Source organism: Aedes albopictus, chromosome 3, assembly GCF_035046485.1.
Source record: "Aedes albopictus strain Foshan chromosome 3, AalbF5, whole genome shotgun sequence".
In the NCBI taxonomy this organism is placed as follows: Eukaryota; Metazoa; Arthropoda; class Insecta; order Diptera; family Culicidae; genus Aedes; species Aedes albopictus.
The window spans coordinates 83,816,029-83,833,302 of NC_085138.1; the positions used below are offsets into that span (position 1 = coordinate 83,816,029).

At 40.5% G+C, this 17,274-nt stretch overlaps 2 protein-coding genes across 2 annotated transcripts in view; both read left to right on the top strand.

Moving 5' to 3' along the window:
• Positions 1 to 17,274, top strand: part of LOC134291547 (uncharacterized) — a gene marked incomplete at its 5' end in the record, with an annotated part of 384,123 nt that overhangs the window by 86,291 nt on the left and 280,558 nt on the right.
• Positions 8,901 to 17,274, top strand: part of LOC134291550 (uncharacterized) — a 238,903-nt gene continuing 230,529 nt past the window's right edge. The window contains exon 1 of the mRNA XM_062859467.1: positions 8,901 to 9,110. The gene's annotated coding sequence lies outside the window, so the exon portion shown is untranslated. The remainder of the gene's footprint in view (positions 9,111 to 17,274) is intronic.

Here is a 17,274-nt window from a genome sequence, read left to right on the forward strand (position 1 = left end):
TCTCTTTTTTCAGCGTACCGTTCGCATGACCATAACACGTGGTCAAAATCTTCATATGAAACTCCACACTCACACATATTAGAATCAGTTAGGTTTATACGATACAGATGACTCTTTAAGCCATAGTGATTAGACATTATTCTTGAGAACGTTTTAATAAACATTCTATTTCCAATTTCTGTTTCCAAGTTCTTGAACCAAGGATTTTTAGATACTCGAGGTATAATAGAATAGCACCAACGTCCCATGTCACTTCTGTCCCACGAAAGTTGCCAATCTTCGGTGATATGTTCCCGTATGAAATATGTATATTCTCTGATTTCTGTTCCATGTTGGAATACCATTCCTCTCCTAGCCCCAAGCTTTGCTAAATTATCCGCTTGATCATTACCGTATATATTGCTGTGTGCTGGTATCCAAAGAAGTTTAATTCCAAATCCTTGAGCGATCAAGGATATGATTACTTCCTTTATTAGTAATACTGTTTGGTTCGTACTACCACGAATCTGATTTAACTGTAGTGCTCTTAAGGCACTAAGGCTATCAGAACATATAGTGTACTTCGCAGGAGGAAGTTTCTGGATTAGCTTTAATGTGAATAGTATGGCAGTAATTTCCGCGGAAAACACTGTGCATGGTTCTTGCATGCCGAAAAAATAGCTGATATTCTCATTATATACCCCAAATCCCGCCGTTCCATCTATACGAGAACCATCCGTGTAGAAGATGCTTTGTTTATTTTCCATAGCAATTTTATGTTGAAAGATATTCTGAGCCACCCTATTTAGATGATGCGTTGGAACGTTTTTAAGCTCTGTTAACAGCGATTCGTCTATATCAGGTTTAAAAGAGTGAGTTTCGATACCAAAAGAGAAATTTCTTGTTGGCGGAGGATTTTTTATATCTATCGTGATACAATGACGGTAGGCAGATAATAATCTACTGGACGGGTTGATTTCAAAAAGATCATCCAAGATATCCACTACCGGGTGCTTCTCTGCTATGGTCTTAATCAAGAATCGGCAATTGAGTTCAAAAAATCGGGTCTGTAGAGACACTATTCCAGCTATGACTTCTACTGATTTTGTATGTGTAGAGTGCATTAAACCTATGCTTATTCTCAAACATCGATATTGTATTTTCTCCAATTTGTGCAGATGTGTATTACACGCGGATCCAAAGGTAAAGCATCCGTACTCCAGAACAGATAGTATGGTTGTTTTATAAAGCATTAGCATGTCATTTGGGTGTGCACCCCACCACGTTCCAGTTATGGTTCTCAAAAAGTTAATTCTCTTCGAACAAACTTTTTGGAGGTATGTTATCTGAGCCTTCCAGGTCATTTTGTAGTCGAACCAAATACCTAAGTATTTATGTTCAGTTACGTTTTCAATCTTTTCGCCATACAAAGATAGTTCAAGATTAGGCGGGTTGCGTTTATTTGTAAATAGTATAGATTTAGTTTTCTCCACGGAAAAAGTAAGTCCGTTTTCGGATGCCCAATCCTCAATACGGTTGAGTGATTGTTGCATAAAATGCTCGATTACAGCTCTATCTTTTCCTGAAATACTTAACACCGCGTCATCAGCAAATTGATATAAAACACAACCGTTGGGTAAAACTCGATCAATGTCATTTGTGTAAATGTTATATAGAAAAGGACTTAAACAGGATCCCTGCGGAATCCCGAAGTAGCTGTAGCGGACTGTTTGTAAAGAATTTCTGTTGTAAAATTTCATTACTTTGAAGGACAAAAGATTACTCAAAAAGTTAACTAGTTTGGTGGGCAAACCAAGTTTATCCATCTTATCAACTAGAATGTTAACAACGATGGAATCGTATGCCCCAGAAATATCAAGAAAAACTGAAGCACACTCCTGTTTTTTGTTGATGCTTAATTGTGCATTCGATGCAAGTAAAGCCAAGCAATCCCTGGTTCCTCTTCCTTTACGAAATCCGTACTGCGTTTCCGAGAAAACGTTTTGTTTTTCGGCCCACAGCTCGAGCCGGTTCAACAGCATTCTTTCCAACAGTTTTCGAATACACGATAGTAAACAAATCGGGCGGTAAGACTCAGGTAAAGATGGATTCTTTCCTGGTTTTTGTATGCTGACAACTTTGATTTGCCTCCAGTCATCTGGGCAAACGTTTTGTTCTAATAGATCATTAAAAATTTGTAGTAGAGCTTCTCTTGCAACTTCCGGTAGATTTTTAAGGACAGCCATTTTGATTTTATCCAAGCCAGGAGCAGTATTGTTGGACGAAGATAGTGCCATATCAAATTCATATAAACTCAACGGTGTACCCAGATTCCCGAATATTTCGGCTCGACTATTAGAAAAATATTTAACATTTGTTGGGACGTACGGTGGGCAAACTTTTTCCACAAACTGATCAATCCATTGTTCTGAATACTCTGTCATAGATTCAGTACGGGTTTTGCAATTTCTCATCTTTCTGGCAACTGACCAGAGTGTAGAAAGTGATACATCTTTGTCTAAAGATTCGACAAAGTTCTTCCAATAGTTACGTTTTTTACTCTTGGTCGTTCTTGTGAAAGCCGCTTCAGTTTTCTTGTATTCAAAATAATGTTCTCTTAAACCCGTGGAACGGAATATTTTGAACGCGTTGGATTTCTCTTCGAGTTTTTGCGAACATTCTCTGTCCCACCAAAATGTAGGATCACGAATCTTATTTTTCCCCGATTTAAATCGTTTAGTCTGAGACTGCATTAGGCATCGTATAAGGGCGTTGGAAAAGTTTTCGTATCTGGTTTTCACGGGATCAAGATTTTTCTGTGAAGATAATTCTACTGATAACAAGTCTCTAAATTTATTCCAGTCGATATTTTTTGTCATGTCGAAAATGAAATCTTCTGTGAGAGTATCCGTAGCAATTGTTGGAGTGTATTCTGTAATTATTGGCAGATGGTCGCTATCATTGGGATCATCCACCACCTTCCAAGAGCAATACAAAGCCAGGGAGTTAGAACATAGGGATATATCAACGCAACTTGACACATTTGGTGGGCACGCTATTCTGGTATGTGACCCGTCATTCAATATGGACATCTGGTATTCGTCAATTATATCATATAAAATATTAGCTCTTGCATTGTCTCTGAGACTTCCCCATGAAATTCCATGTGCATTCAAGTCGCCCAACAAAAAACATGGTTCTTTAATTTGCGAAAGACTGTTCTGCAAATCTGCAAGAGTACACCGACCATTCGGAGGAATGTATGTCGACAAAATAGCAACAAATTTATCATTAACTTTCACGGAAACTCCTACACACTCTACACTACCTGACGTAGGAACGCTGATCGATTTGAATTCAATACCGTTTCGTATTCCAATCATGACTCCGCCATAAGGCTGCTGGCGGTCTTTTCGTAGTATGTTATAAAAAGGTACTCTGAAAAATTTTTCCTCAACCAACCAAGTTTCGCAAATGCAAAATATATCTATGTTGTTTTTTGACAACAGGGCTTTTAGACGATCTAACTTCGGGATGACACTGTGCGCGTTCCACTGTAGAATTTTCAAAGATTTTGAGGAAGTACTACTAGAGTCCATTAGTTCTGCGCAGGGGTTTCAAGGGGCGTCGATGAGGGAGAGAATTTGTTCCAGAGGGCAGTCAATAAAGGGACTAACTTTTCGATCATATCTATCCAGAACTGATCGATGTTCAGAAACTTGCATATGGTTTTAATCAATTCTGAAATGTTTTGTCCAGAAACACGTGGCAATTGCTCAATGTTTTGAGTTTCAATTCTTCGGAACCCTGGAATATCTGATCCGCGTGGTAGAGGGGGGAACGGATCCTGTGAGCTATGTGCTTGCTGATGACCGGCTGTACTCGGTGGTTCAGTTCGCTTGTCTTTCCTAGTCATATCGCTTTTTGGAGAATCTGGCTTCCCTTTGAAATCTCTCTTTCTCTTTCTCATCGGCGGTCGAAAACTTCCGAAGGAGCTTTCCCCATCCCCATGTTCATCATCTTTCTGATGGCACAGTGGTTCGAAAACATTTTCTGACTCAAACCGAGGACTAACCTGTTGGACCAACGCTTCATACGACGATTTGCTACGGTTTTGTAGAATTTTCTTATGTTCCTTCCTCTTCGCTTGATAATTTTGGCAGTTTTTGATGGAATCGTGTATTTCGTTACAAAGAAGGCATTTCTGGACAGTGTTGTTTGCTTTTTCACAAGCAGACACGTCATGCTGATCTCCACATTGCACGCAACGGGGTTTCGAAGAGCAATACTTACTGGTGTGGCCAAGTCGACCACACTTTCGGCATAACATGACCTTCGGTGAGTAAAGACGGACATTGAGCAGAGCTCCGTTTATGCAGAGTAGATCAGGTAAAGCTGTACCTGCAAAAGTTACTCGCATAGCGTTCGATGGTGTAAAAGAGGCTTCATTAGATGCTACTTCTTCGCGCATAGCGAGTCTTTCGCATTCCAACACAGGAAGCATCGGAAGCTGAGGATTAATGAACTTTCCCTGGCCATATTGCAAGACTTCCTCAGGAGAGATCATTTCGTCGTAGACAACACCGTCAATTTCAACTTCCGCGGACGGAATGTAAACTCTGTACAGCCCTCTGAAACGAGGAAGAATAACCACTTCGTTTGCTTCGTTACGATCGGACATTGTAACGCGAATTTTGCGAAGCTCAACTTGCTTGATTTCTTTAACCGTTTTGAACCTTTGGTGCAATTCGGCTGAAATTAGCAGAAGGTTAAGAGGCTTGTCGATTTTTCGAAAGAAAACCGTGTATGGTCCTCTGGCACTTTCAGGGTATACCCTTACTCGCGGTGCCTCTGGAGTGCTGCGCATATTGTCCACTCCATGCGGGAGTTTGTCAGTATGGGCCACTTCCATCTTATCAAGCGCGTCCCCTGGTGGATCGGGAGGATCACCGGTTCCATCCATCTTTGGATGGAGGGCTTTGCAAGTACAAATTGAAAAAACCTACCTCTGATCGCGTGTTAGTTCCAACCTCAAAACAAAAAAAAACAAAAGGGGCTACTTATCTTTTCACCAATCGAACAAAAAACCTTTGTATATAGCACTAGTACTCAATAATAGAGCTCACAGCACGGAGAAACAGAAACGAACGTCTGCCTGCGTCGACCGATGAACTGCGAATGAATGTATTAAGTCTTAATCTGATTTCAAAATATATGGATCAGTTGATGTATTTTCTAAAAAGTGGAATGAAATCATAAATTTATCAAGACTTGGTGACTACGGTGTAGATTTTACATGGCTGCGCGCGGATTTTGTGGCATTTGCATCCGCGTTAGGGTTTTTAGCATAAACATATTGCAATGTTCCGATTACTCTGGAAGAGCGGTTCTCCTAGTGCCTATTACTGAACAGAAACATAAGTAAATAGAACGCATTTGTGGTGTTACCTCGCTTTGTGCCATTGCTAAATTGTTTGAAATCGTAATTATGGGACACTTACTCGCTCACTGCAAACCGTACATCAGCACCGATCAACATGGATTCTTGCCGGGCCGCTCAACGACCACTAATTTGCTGTGTTTCACCTCCTATATCTTCGAGACTTTGTCCGAACACGCTCAAACAGATGCTATTTACACCGATTTGACTGCCGCTTTCGATAAACTGAACCACCGCATCGCTGTTGCAAAACTCGATAGGCTCGGAATACATGGCAGCCTTTTGCAATGGTTTCAATCGTATCTCACCGGTCGCTGTTTGTCTGTCGTCATAGGCGACTGTCAATCTTGTTCGTTTGCTGCTACGTCCGGCATCCCACAAGGCAGCCACCTGGGACCGTTGATTTTTCTAATTTATTTCAATGATGTTAACTCGGTGATCGAAGGGCCTCGACTGTCATATGCGGACGATCTAAAAATGTTCCTTCGAATTCGCTCGCTTGAAGACTGCGATTCTCTGCAACGTCAGGTGATTGCATTTGCTGATTGGTGTACTCTAAATCGGATGGATGTTAATCCGTCTAAGTGCTCTGTAATTTCATACTCACATAAAAAACGTCCGATCCTGCATAAGTATGTTTTGCACGGTACTGAAATTGGTCGTGTTAGCCAAATAAAGGACCTGGGAGTTATTCTGGATTCTGAGCTCTACTTCAAACAGCACGTCAACTACGTTATCGGAAAAGCCTCCGGAATACTTGGATTTATCTTCAGGATTACCAAAGAGTTCACGGATATCTACTGCCTAAAATCTCTCTACTGTGCTCTCTCTCGCTCTATATTAGAGTACTGCTCGGTTGTTTGGGCACCCCAGTACAACAATGCTGTCCAAAGGATCGAGTCTGTGCAACGACGGTTTTTAAGGTATGCACTACGGCGGTTACCATGGTCGGATCCGTACCGACTACCAAGCTACGAAAGCCGATGCCAGCTTATAAACCTGGAGCCACTAACGGTTCGCAGAGATACTGCTAGAGCACTACTTATCTCGGATGCCCTGCAGGGGAATATAGATTGCCCGGCCATTTTGGAACGCATAAACCTCAACGTTCAGCCACGAGCTCTTAGGAACAACTATATGTTACGGTTACCAATACATCGGTCCAACTTTAGCATGTTTGGAGGTGTCAACGGACTGCAGAGAATTTTCAATAGGGTCGCGTCACTTTTCGATTTTAACCTAACCCGTACCATTCTTCGCAGAATGTTCAGTTTGTTTTTCTCTAGACCAGATTAACCGTGTTTTTTTTTGTTTTGTGTTTGATGTTTTATGTAGATTTGACCATGTATTTTAGAACTAGGACATTTAGGATTAAGTATCATCATTTGGGCTCATACGTAGCCTGTTGATGTTTAACCATTTAAATAAATAAATAAATAAATTTGTTGTTTGTTTTGTTGATTGACATTTTTCTAAATGAATTTTATCAAATTAAACAACAACTGCGCTGAGTCCATCGCCAGCTGCATCAAGCTACATGAAAATTGTTAGTATGTAAACTACGAGGTATACCGCAACTACGTTAACGCAAACGCTATGTTGTGGGGTGTTATTAGGTTGTCCAAACTGTCATGGAGTTCAGTCCTTCAAATCTGTAACAGTAACAATAACTATTTTTGCAAAATTCACCATAATTAGAAAAACATTTCGATTATCTCGAAATTTACACAGATTGCTTTGCCTTTCAATACGTAACTATAAAAAATATTACGTTTACTAAATAATTGTTAAATTTAGTGTTACACGATACACAAATTCATGATGGAACTGTTATGTGAGTACTTTCAATATGGGACACTCATGATTTGGTATTGATTTTTCACACATTGATATAAAAATGCGCAATTTTTATTGCGGTGAAAAGTGAAATGGGACTGATATGCGAGTGGGGCCAGTATACACCTCTTAGTATTTATGTATCTCAAAGATTTTCATCCTAGGTTAACTTACCGCCTAACGACGTAGCATGAAGTCCTTTGATCACTTAATAGGTCGAATCTTTTACATCATCTGGTCAAAGACTGTAAGCTCCTCTATATTGCAAACACCGTGTTCCACTCGGTTGAAATTCACACATGTGAGAGCAGCTTATAAATTTTCCCATTCATGGATAGCCGACTTATTCCTATATCTCTCAGAGCCCTACACTAGTATCCCGAGCAGGAATGAATAACTGACACATAACTGGAGCATACCAAAGTCAGGTATCATACCAAAACAAGGTATTGGTCGGTTGTCTAGGTATTGAAAATAACTTATTTTGGTATTTTGTATGTATTGATAGAATACCTCAACGAGTTATTATTTTGGTTTTGAGGACTGATTGAGGTATTATTCAATTATGGAAAAATCACTATTTGTATAGAAAAATCGCCGATTATTATTTAGGTATTGCCATACCTGAAGTCATTATTCACGTGTTATGCACAGGAAACACATTAGTTATTATTTTAGGTATTTTACCTCTTATGCAAGGCTTCTTAATACCTCATTCAGGTTTTAGGTATTCGTTTTTCCATACCTAAGTTTGTAATTCTTCAGCTATTTTCTCCTGCTCGGGATGGGACAAACATCAAATTATCGCTCCAGTTGACTTTTTCGATTCCATTTAGGTCTCATATGAACTGTGCAAAATTTCAGCGCAATCGGTGAAACTATAATTTAGCGCAAGCGGTTCAAAGTTTTCATAGGATTTACTATGGGAAAAGTTACACTTTCAGATAAAAATTCCCAGAGGTCGCCCCTTTTCTCCATAATTCAAATCGATCAATGTTTCTTGTAGAAAAATCATTTATGAAACTTTCCTTCGAAGACCGCAAAAGAATTGGATGCTTGTGGAAAAAGTTATTGATTTATTTCCTATTAGTGATCCAACGAACGGCTTTTTGTTTTGTTTTATCAGCAGCACTGCTGCTGCCGTTGCTGCATGGGGTGGCGGGTGGCATCACCACCCCCAGAAACAGCAGCAGCCAAGGCAGCAGTTACAGTGCTGCTGATAAAACAAAACAAAAAGCCGTTCGTCGGATCACTAATCGGTAATAAATCAATAACTTTTTCCACAAGCATCCAATTGTTTTGCGGTCTTCGAAGGAAATTTTCATAAATGATTTTTCTACAAGAAACATTGATCGATTTGAATTAAGGAGCCAAGGGGCGACCTCTGGGATGTTTTGTTTGAATGTGTAACTTTTCCCATAGTAAATCCTATGAAAACTTTGAACCGCTTGCGCTAAATTATAGTTTCACCGATTGCGCTGAAATGTTGTACAGTTCATATGGGACCTAAATGGGATCTAAAAAGTCTACTGGAGCGAGGATTTATTTTTTCCATACAAGCGTGTCCCATACTACCCTACACACGTATTTTTAACCAGTCGACCATCAAAGACTCAAAATGATTCACCTTTTTTCTATTCTGTGCTCTTTTTTTCTCCTTTCAGGGTAAGCTATACCATCGGTCACGGAAATACCAAAGCTCTACTACTGGACTGCTGCTGCTGCTATTTCTGCAAGCTGCAGATATCCATTATGCCGTAGAGGAGAGCAGATTACCAAGAGCTAGTATGTGAGTGAAGCAATCATGCCTATAAGCTTGGAAATGTTCCGACTTTTCTGCATCTATGTATGTACGGTACGTACATTTTTTATGCTCGGGGAAGGGAAAAAGAATCCGTTGGTAAAAAAAAACATTGGCATTTGTATTGGCAAGGGGTTAAAATCAAGCCACCCGGTAATGCTAGTAGTTCTGATATGCTGCTGTCGTCACTCGGCAGTCACTAGTCATCGACGACCTCGCCCGACTCCAGTCAACGAAGTAGAGTGAGACTGTTTGTCTGGGTATCGGCGGATATGATACCGTAAACTGGGGATACTGTGCTTCAATGAGCTCTCGTGTCTCAGGACTTTCTCTCAATTTTTCGTGATTGAGACGTTTGAAAGCTTTTTCGTTATCAATGAATACCAGGTAGAGAGACTCACGAGATTCATTGATTTGCTCCAAGATGATACAGAGCGTGACAATATCCGTGACAGTAGCGTAAGGAATCCAGTCTGCTGTCGTCGGAGAGTTGCATCAATCTTCTCCTGTATTTATAGCTGATTAGTTGGGTCGGTTAACAACAGTACAAACATGTCTCTAACGGGCAATCACTTTTACGTTTCACTTCTTTCATGAATAACGAGACTGGCTGCGGCTGTGGCTCCTCGTGTTTTTGCTCGCCCAATCGCGGCTTTGGCGTATCTTCGCTCCTCTATCTTCCTCCAGGTGTCATCCGTGATCTTGTCTGTGGTACACTGCGCAGCTCACCAAGGTAATTCTCGCTGGTGGCGATATAGGCGACACTGACAAATACAAATGTGCCACCAATTAACGGTACCGTAAACCGGGGTCAAAATAATTTCTGGGTCGAAATTGATCAGACGTTTTTTCGTTAGATAAAGCATACTTTAAATAGTTTCCTTACAAACATCGTATAGTATTTGATTACAACAGCAGGATACTAAAAGTATGCTCAATCTCACGGAAAAACGTCCGATCAATTTCGACCCGGAGATCAATTTGACCACGGTTTACGGTACCTAATTCAATGCTTTCATGTTTACGGATGTGAAAACACGGACATGCCATACCATCCAGTGACTGCCATCATCGCCCGCTGGCCGAGTGTGTACATAAGGGAAAATAAAGCATAAGGTACCTCTGCACATACCTCGTGGAAGTTTATCTATGAGGTTATTTTGAGAGGAGTGAACCGGTTCAGCTTGGTTGGTCGCACGCGGTCAGCCCAGCGCAGCCCAGTATGCCGCCCAGGTTTTGGAAATAGCAGACGTAGAAATGATATGGAATGTTAAATAGACTATGCTATTGCAGTATGTAACCGGTGCGCCCGGGGGTTTGTCCTCGGCCCGGAGATAAAAAAAACTGGCTCGAATTGGTTATAGACAGCTCTGGTGCTGCTGCAATAGCAGCAGCAGCAATTATTGTCCGATGTTGATTATCGCTGCATAATTGGATTGCATACCCGGTATTGGAGAAAAGTTTTCTATGGCCGATTCATGTTTCAGTGCATAGCTGTCAATGTGTTTGCCTACACATAGTTCATGAAATAATTAATGCTGAACTACTAATTGGAGTTAACAGATATATTTTTTTCTATGAAACATACAGCTATAAAGGGGACAGACAGGCAAACATTTCTCTGGGGCTGTTCGGGCTCGTTGGAAGTTGACCATCAATGTTAACTTCTTTTCCCGATCACCCTAGATAACTGTGTAGTGTCGGTACCGGTTGTCTCAATTGGCTAAGAATAACACTACGGACCGCCTGTTCCTGTGGTAAGAGTCCACTAAACAGGTGACTTCTAATTCACGGTATTATGCGGCTTTATGCTTACCGTGCCAAGGAATGAATGGTTAGGGGGAACCAACATGCTTACCAAAGTGGAAAGTCTATTGTGATTCGTTTACACAATGTTGTTAACGATATTGATAAAGCATTCACTCAAAAGCAGTTTTGTTTGGGTGTTTTCTTGGATTTCCAAGATACTTTTGGTATTCCATATTGGAAGCCGCGCGGATCTTCCTGTTTATCTTCAATGATTTCCAACTGGTTTTAACAAAAGCTCAAAAACCGGCATCTCTTCTCGGCATTACGTCAAGCAGCGATAAGGAAATTGAGTGTTTGTGGATGCCCCCATGCGGGAGTCTTGTCGCCACTTTTAAGGAATCTCGTAGCAGAAACGCAATTGAGATAACTTAATGTGGTTTTCCTATTTATGATTTTGCCCACGACAAGCCTCAACATGCTGCTTCATTTGTATGTCTTAGCTGAGAATCCGACTATGGAATTTCTTATCATTTGATATGTAACTATCGAGATTTTACGCAACTGCGTTTCCGAGTACTCGGTAAACACTTAATTAAGTGAAACTGACCTAAGAAGCCTGAATCTTCAGGACGTTCTATTGTTCTGAGCCCGTTTTGGTAAGTAGCTATAGGCTTACTTTACGCTTTATGCGTTTTCTCCTGTGCCCTTTTCAGGGCACCGCTTGATCCCGTTGTGGTACGCTTATGCGATTATGTCGATCCTATTCCCTTACCTTCCTTTTCCCTATCCCATTCCTTATTCCTCCCTTCCATCTCCCTCAGGTAAATGATGAATTGGCTCGTATTCATGGCGATGGCGCAAATTTCCCAAATTGAGGAGAACGTGCCTCTGGAGCCGACCTACTGATACCTGATACCTGATGCCGCCCAGGTCTTGGAAATAGCAGACGTAGAAATGATATGGAATGTTAAATAGACTATGCTATTGCAGTATGTAACCGGTGCGCCCGGGGGTTTGTCCTCGGCCCGGAGATAAAAAAACTGGCTCGAATTGGTTATAGACATCTCTGGTCTGGTGCTGCTGCAACAGCAGCAGCAGCAATCATTGTCCGATGTTGATTATCGCTGCATAATTGGATTGCATATCCGGTATTGGAGAAAAGTTTTCTATGGCCGATTCATGTTTCAGTGCATAGCTGTCAATGTGTTTGCCTACACATAGTTCATGAAATAATTAATGCTGAACTGCTAATTGGAGTTAACAGATATATTTTTTTCTATGAAACATACAGCTATAAAGGGGACAGACAGGCAAACATTTCTCTGGGGCAGTTCGGGCTCGTTGGAAGTTGACCATCAATGTTAACTTCTTTTCCCGATCACCCTAGATACCTGTGTAGTGTCGGTACCGGTTGTCTCAATTGGCTAAGAATAACACTACGGACCGCTTGTTCCTGTGGTAAGAGTCCACTAAACAGGTGACTTCTAATTCACGGTGTTATGCGGCTTTATGCTTACCGTGCCAAGGAATGAATGGTTAGGGGGAACCAACATGCTTACCAAAGTGGAAAGTCTATTGTGATTCGTTTACACAATGTTGTTAACGATATCGATAAAGCATTCACTCAAAAGCAGTTTTGTTTGGGTGTTTTCTTGGATTTCCAAGATACTTTTGGTATTCCATATTGGAAGTTATATCGGTTTGATATTTTCACCCATATAGAGGAAAATAAGTCAAATTTACAATATTTATTTATTTATTTATTTATTTATTCCAATTTACAATACCACACAAAAATTACTAAATGTGTTCTTTCTTCAATCCAAATAGGCTCTATTATATCTTATTGGAGATATCTTGAGAACAGAAGTAGAAAATCTTTAGATATCAAAACTAAAATTTAATGAAATTGATGTAAAAAATTAACATTTTTTCGAAAAAGATCCAAAAAGTGTCAAGCCATGATAACTTTTTTCAACGTTCAAAAAGTACCTATGTTTTAATAACTTGTGAAGCATTTATATATTGTTGATAAACCTTCAAAATTTCATTCAATTCGGTTCACTGGTTTCCGAGATATGACAGTTCAAAAATAAGTTGTCTAAAAAATAGTGTTTTACGAGAACTGTTATAGCTTCGCGAAATATTAACCAATTGAGCTCAAATTAGTACAAATATTATACATATAATAGGTTGACAAACAGTCAAAATTTGAGAATTTTTGATGCACTCTATGAAAAGTTACAGCATGTTGAACATTTTTGTGAGAGAAAAAAAAGTTGCCTATCCCAAACATTTTGGCCACCCCCTGTACATGTTAAATATAGTTGATCAGACATGATACTCATTCATAGCTCGTTCTGTAGAAGTATGTTACCTAAAAGATCCCATTCAAACAGCATTTCTCGCAATAGCAAAATATGTTGTATGCAACTCGTTGCAAAACTCGATTTTTTCAGCATTCGCCATATTTATCCAACTCGACAAGCCTCATTGAATAAATGTACGACTCGTGCTGAAAAAATCATCATTTTGCAACATGTTGCATAAATAACTATTTTCAACAAACTGCAAAAAGGTTAGAGTTGCTTTGCGATTCTGATTCATAGTCGACTGTGTGCATCCTTTGCTTGTTCGTGAATGAAGAAATGTGAGTATATTCGGACCCCTGTTGTTCACAAGTAGGTTTATTTTGCTTCTGCGTGTGCTCAGCAGCAATATTCACGGAATTCCAACTCTGATGTCTGTGCGTTATTCATCTGAGCAAAGGGAGCCGCCATCAGAAAACTTTTTTTAACCAACAATGAAACACGAAATGGAATAGAAAGTTGGCCCTTTCTATCACCGAAAAATGCAAAAAGCCATCACTCCAGCATACCTCACCGATTGCATTGTAATCTGCCGGTTGCATTTCTTTTGAGCTACTGGCCGCTCTTACGACACTATTCGTGTGTCTGTCTGTCTGTACCATCACTGCCGTTTCCCTCCGAACTTTCTAATAAACCTCCTCGCGATTGGGACGACGGTGGCGTACATTCATCATTACAATTCGAGCACAGTCAGGTGGCCACCGGCCGGCCAGCCTAGTTCTTTTTGATAGCTTTGCGACCGAGGCTGCTTTTGTCGCACTGGCGCTGCATCCGTGTAGTGTGTAGCACACCGTATTGTTCAAAACGGCAAAAAGCGAACCAACTCGCATCAATCACGTCAGGCTAGACAGACAAATGCCTGACATGATAATATCACCGGCACGTACCCCATAGGCTTCTTCACAGGCAATACGGCAGCCTCGGTCGTATGCCATGGTGACGACGGATGAGCTTTGTGAGGTAGACTGGGGCAGGTTAGGAATTACCGAGTTAAGGGAGAAATTTCCATTTCCATCAATGGTTGTCCATTAATTTGGGAGCTGTTTAATAGTTGCTTATACCTAATCCTTCATTCTTTTCTCATACATTTCATTTGCTCTGGTGTACCTTATATTAGCCGTTAGTGTTAAGAAGAGACAATACCGAACCAGAAGCAGCTATTCAGCCCATAAAAAGTGGGATATTACTGCCGGCTTTATTGCACTGGTTCCTGAAATTGTCATTACAAAAGGGATATGGCACAAGCGTACCTACACATCAAAGTCATGCAGATGCAACTGGTGCAGATCAGCTCTGGCTTATTCCTATCTTGCATTTCAAAAGTGCGTACCTATACTTCCCATGGCTTATTTCTGTTTGATTTAGAACATTCCCAATTTTGTGTCCCTAGTGGTTTTCCCGGATTGCATTCAAACTCCATCCTGGGAACGACTGAGAAGTGATTAGCTTGCTCCCAGTTCGACGCGCAGTCGGAAATTTAATATTTCACCGACCGAATGCTGCCATCCAAAAATTGGATCCAATCGCTAGAAAATGTTTTCTAGCTATTTGCGTTAGCGTTAGCGTTAGCGTAGTTAGGGAACGTCCATAAATTACGTCACGCTTTTAGGGGGGAGGGGGGGTTTAGTAAAGTGTGACAACCCATACAAAAATTTCTGAGGTTTCATACAAAAAGTGTGACATAGGGGGAGGGGGGGTTGAAAATGGGCAATTTTTGCGTGACGTAATTTATGGACGCTCCCTTACGGTATATTTCGTAGATTGGATACTAACAACATTCATGTACCTTTTGCTAATCTTGCTCGGATTGCTTTTCGGAACAAAGCTGGGGAGTTAACTTCGCTCCAATCTTATGCAAGAATACCAAAAGCACAAATGTCATTATTCCCGGCCACGCCCATCTTTACCGTAACTTGGGATAGGGGAAGGAAATGATGATGTAGCACTTATTTAAGAGGCCTCCGACTCAGTGACACTCCCATAAGTACTACGGAGTGAGTGGTTGGGAGATGTATTATGTAGGTCAAGGATTCGCCTGAAAAGCTGGCGATGGACCCACGGCATTGGTTGTTTAGTTGGTTAAAATTTAATCTTTTGAAAGCCGGCAATCAAAAGAGATTTTTTTTTTCTATTTATTGTTTAAATAATTATGTTTCTGCTCAGTAAGAGGCCCAAACAGAACCGATCCCTCCAGGGTCATCGGAACTTTGCAATAAAAGTTTAACACGCAAGGAAAAAAAAATTGGTGACTCGAAAAATAACAAAATAAAAAAAAATAAAATAAAATAAAATAAACAAAAAAAAAATCTCAGTTTATCTAAAAAAATAAAAAAAGATCGCGTAAAACGAGTAAAAAACCATGGTTGGCGATCCGAAAAAAAATCACTTTTTCTAAAAAAAAACGCATCCACACCCGCGACATTACGACACTCGGCTCGAATAAAAACGACGCGGACAACGTGGTCTACCCGCCACCGAATGATAACGTAGCTTCAAAAAATAAGAAGGGTGTTTCGTCTTCCCGACTGCAGGGTTGCCCGCTTGTACATCTGAAATAGAAAATAGTATTAAATGGTGATAGGCTCACAACAGTTACATAATTTACGGAAATAAATCTCTCTACTCTATACATAGACAAAAATTACCTGAATCCTCCTGTAACCTAATTGCTTGGATTCGGGTCGAAAGTATCCGCGATCCACGTGTCTGGTTACCCGTAGCTAGTGACTTAAGCGCCACCTTCAACAGAAGGGCCACTAGCACTGTTTATGTCCGGCCAAAGACTCTTCTCTGAGGGCAGGTTGTTGTTCCCAATCACCGTAAATTCACTTAATCTCCCTTTCCAAACCCAACCAATCTTAAACCAATCAGAAAACCGAAGCTAGAACTGAGACCTAAAATACTATCAAATCATCGCACTTCATATCAAAAAACTCGAGCACTGATGGAGACGCATGGTTACTTAAAATGATTGAAATAATATTTACAAAAAAAGAATTAACTCAGGCAATTGAAAGAAATTCAACTTGAAAACTTAATTCTAAAACGCTTCCCAAAGAAAATAAAGAAAAACTAAAGAAAATTCAAGTTCAATTTTTAAAATTTAATTCGCGAAAAAGTGTGAAAGCAAAAACTAGGAACTAAGGTATTTAACTACTACGTGTATTTACAATATTTTACAAATTCCCCCAACTTTTTTCAGAGCTCATTCTTCTTCGAGTGCACAAAACTAAAACGGGCTTACTTGCTGGCCAGCTGGCTTGGGGTTCCAACGAAGGATGGCTTCACGTGGCGTCGACGCACTTCTGTTCCTCGGAGCGGTTCGGGAATCGCCGTATTCTAAGAGGCCGCACAGCAGATTCTTCGGGAAAATTGTCCCGGAATCGTGGGTGGTGGACAGCTGCTTGCCAGTTAGCGACGACCGAGCGTGGGACGGCCACGTACTTTGGGCTCCAGACAAACACCCACGTTGAATGGGTTTAGCCACCTAATCAACGCATACAATTTCAGCCCAAGCACTCATCACTATTTCAATAAAAAATTACCTTTAAGTACGGCCGATTTTACTTCACACTCTTTTTGACGTTATTGAACCACTTCCGAATAAACTATTCAAAAAATCAACTTTGGGAAAACAATTAGAATTAAAATTAACTAACACTTAACATTAAGTTCAACTCACTTAACCGTTTTAAGATTCAACAACTAACACTTTTACGTTTTCAAATCAACCACCTTGAACAACGGTTTCCACCAGAGTAAAGAGAGTTTGATATGAGTGCCCCAACCCCTTTTATAGGTTCAGCCCACTGATCAGTACTGTCTACTTTCCTGATTTCTGATTGGTCCAAATATGGTTTCCGGTTTTTCTTTTGAAATTTATAGTGAATTTTGATTGGCTGGAAAAAGGGTTTCCGGTTTCGGGTTGTCTTTCCACAGTCTAGCACTTCTTCTCGAATTTCCAAATTATTCGAGTACGAAAGAAAAGCGCATAAAGAATTTCGCCTGCAGGTATGCAATGTACGTGCTTTTTAAAGGTTATCGTTTTAGTACTCGAGCAGACATACCGATTCCTACCACTAGGTGTCTCTAAACGCCAC